This window comes from Anas acuta, chromosome W (genome assembly GCF_963932015.1).
Source record: "Anas acuta chromosome W, bAnaAcu1.1, whole genome shotgun sequence".
In the NCBI taxonomy this organism is placed as follows: Eukaryota; Metazoa; Chordata; class Aves; order Anseriformes; family Anatidae; genus Anas; species Anas acuta.
Genome location: NC_089016.1, coordinates 20124994 through 20128471, shown reverse-complemented (window position 1 = coordinate 20128471; position 3478 = coordinate 20124994).

Genomic DNA, 3478 nt, shown 5'->3' with positions numbered 1-3478 from the left:
GCGGTGAGACGCGGGAGACAGATACAGAGATCGCGGTGAAAGATACAGAGATCGCGGTGAGACGCGGGAACAGAGGAATCGCGGTGAGATGGGGAAAATTGACGTATTGCAGTGAGACGCGGGACATCCGGAGTCGAGTTGCTACGGGAGATCGGAGGCGTCCGTGGAAACGGCAGACGACCGCCACCGTGTGGCGAGTCGTCACATAGCAGAGGGGTGGAGATCACGACCCTGCCGCTCGTCTGACATAACCACGGAGGAGGAAGCAGCTATCCAGCTTCTCTCTAGTATTCTCTCTAACACAGGTGTATCTTCCAATGTAAAAAAAAAAAAAAAGATCAAATCCTTGGTGCACTGGGCTCAGAAGGAGGGTTTTCTGAAGGAAATCCCTCTAATGTTTAGCCCAGCTGAGTGGCAGCACATAGGAGATTGCTTATGGGATAAAGCCATCTCAAGTGGAAAGCTAGATAAAGATGTAAGTGGGACATGGCACACAGTGATTAATGTGCTGTGCGGTATGAAAACCGAACAGCAGCTCGCTATGGTGGCGGTGCAAGCCTTGTCAGTACCGTCTGGGACTGACAGAACGCCGAGTACAAAACCTGAGACCTCAGGAACGCGGCTGACACGATCTTTTTCGTCGGGTCCTGCACCCACCCCGGTTTGGGGTATGACCTCTCCAATAAATCAGTCAGCGGCAGAAATAACTAAGGGACTATCGGAGCAGAGTGCTGATGGGGAGTGGGGGTTGCCCTCCCCACCCCCCGCACCGGAAAATCTTGATAAAGCTGTGCTGCCAGCATCTGTGCCGCTGCCAGGCAGCAATAAATCCACTCGGGATGCTTCGCCAATGAGAGGTGCAGCAGCAGCTTGCGAAAATCGACCTTCACTGGAGGAGTTGTTCCAAGAACTGCTAGTGAAATTGGAGAACTTAAAAATTACGGATTCGGAGGAGCTTCCTCTCTCGTCTGCCCCACCGAAGCTGACTCCCTCATTGTCCGTCGCTACACCACTGTCGGCACCAAGGAGGGACAGGTGCTCTGATGTCATACGTGATGCCATCATAGAAGGGCATTGGCATGCTACATCCTTGGCCTGCCCTATTATTATAGACCCTGTGCAAGGCACCGGGTTGTGGCAGTTGCATGATTGCAAGCTTTTACAACAAGCTCGAAAAATGGTTATGGACTACGGTTTACAATCCCAGGCAGCTCGACAGATAATTCAGTGGATTTTCCAGGCAGAACTAATGTGTCCACTTGACTGTTGAAACTTGGCGCGCTTATTGTTAACTCCTTCCCTATTGTTATTGTTTGAAAGGAAATGGTTGCTGTTAGCACAGGGGGAAGCGGGGCTGGTCAACTGCGTCAACCAGGGGACCCTCTGTATGGGATTACTGCAGAGATGTTAACAGGGACGGGTCCTTATCTCAATACCCAGGTTCAGCTGCAGTTCCCTGCGATTATTCACCAAACAGCTGAACAGCTCCCACTGAGGGCTCTTCTTAGTCTCCCAGGGGAAAAGAAGGCACCTCCATTCGCATCTGTACAACAGGCCCCTGCGGAACCATATGCTAAATTTATCGATCGGTTGTGGGCAGCAATTCCTGATCATCCTGATCTAACAGCAGAGTCTAAAAGCAGTGTGTTTAAAATGCTTACATTTGCTAATGCAAACCCCAAAACTCAAAACATCTTAGTTACACTGCCAAGAACCGCACCGGTAGAGGACATGTTGGTACAGAGAGCTGATCGGTCCAGGCAACCAGATGTGGTGGCACAGGACTGTCAGAGATTTGCTTTTACGGTACCCTCCATTAACAAACAGGCCCCAGCAAAGCTCTATGAATGGCTAGTGCCGCAGGGGATGAGGAATTCCCCTACATTATGTCAATTATATGTGGCCTGGGCAAGTTTGCTATAAAAGTCAGACTATTCAGGCTATTCAGGCTATTCGGGTAATAAAGAGAGAACATGATCTGACCATACTAGTGTCTGTCGTGTTTTCGGCCGTTCTTCCTGCAACACTGGTTGGAGCATCTGTCAATTAATTCTTCCAAATGTGAAGCAGAGGTCTCTTCATCAGGGTCAGGAGTAATGCTAGCCCTTCTACTGCCTCTGGAGGACTGCCTAACAGAAACTGGGGCAGCAATCCTCCTAGGGGCCTCTTTTCTTGCTGCTGTATCTTTCTGCAGTTCACGTACCTGAGCAGCTAGGGCCAAGGTCAGTTCACTGCCCCACTTCCTCATATCTTCCCCATGGTCATGTAAATAAACACACAAGGTGCCACGTGGTGTTCGTCCCAGATTCTCCCTTGCTTGAGCCGGGGACTGCTGGCACTTAATGGCTGAAAGATTCTTCCATCTAGGTGAGGAGGAAGTTATGTGTTCTTCTAACCATTGGGACAGTCTCTCCATGGCTGAAATGCAGGCCCGTACTGGGCCAGAGATATTTTCTTCATATTTATGAAGCTGGTTTGATACATTATCCACAGTTGGCCCCATCCCCTCCTCCCAATCCACTGCTGCCAGTGTGCTGGCATGTGATGAGGGTGCAGCCTGTACAAACTTCTGCCCCATGGATGCTGTGCACTGGACTTCATCAGGGTCTTTAGGTGCCTGGGCATGGTACAAATTACTATAAATCATCTCCAGCACAGCTCAGTTGCTAGAGACCTTTCTCCATGGTAGTCCACTTGCCTACTTGGTATACAATATCTTCCTTGTGGGGATACCTTTCTTTCACAGCTGCCAGGAGTCGCCTCCAGAGGCTGAGAACCTGTGCCTCTCTCCCAATTACTCTATCAATGAGCCTTTCTCTACAGAGGGATCCCAGCTGCTTGGCTTCACTGCCTTCTAGTTGTTGGCTATTGGCCCCAGTGTCCCAGCATCAAAGCAGCCAGGTGAGGATGTGCTCACCTGGATGATGACTGAAATACTTTCGTATTTCTCACAACTCTATCCCTCAAGGATAGGGATCGAGTGGTTTCTGATTCATCTATGATTTCGGTCTCTTCTCCCTGATGCTGTTGTGATGACGCTGCTTTAGAGCTGCCTGCCTTTTCCTCTTCTCCCTCATCCTTAGGAGGAGCTTCTTCCCTTACTAAACGAGCTGACTTCCATTTCCATTGTTTTGTCTTTACTATAGGGGCGACTGATACCATAGATGGTCGGTCCTCTGGGGTGGTCACAGTGTGTGCTATCTCGTCATCAAATTCAGAAACTTCCCCATCCCCTTGAGGGTGCTGGGCAGTGTTAATTACCATTTAATAGGTGTAAGCCAGACCCCAGCAGAGTGCAGCAAGCTGGTGGAGTTCTCTGGTATTGCCAGGGTCAGGGCATGTGTCTTTCAAACATTCTACCATTTTTTGGGGATTTCACACTTGTTCAGGGGTGAAGTTAAAAACTATTGGAGGAGACAACCGTGACAGGTACCTACCCATATCCTCCCACACACCTTGCCACCCACAACTACCTTGT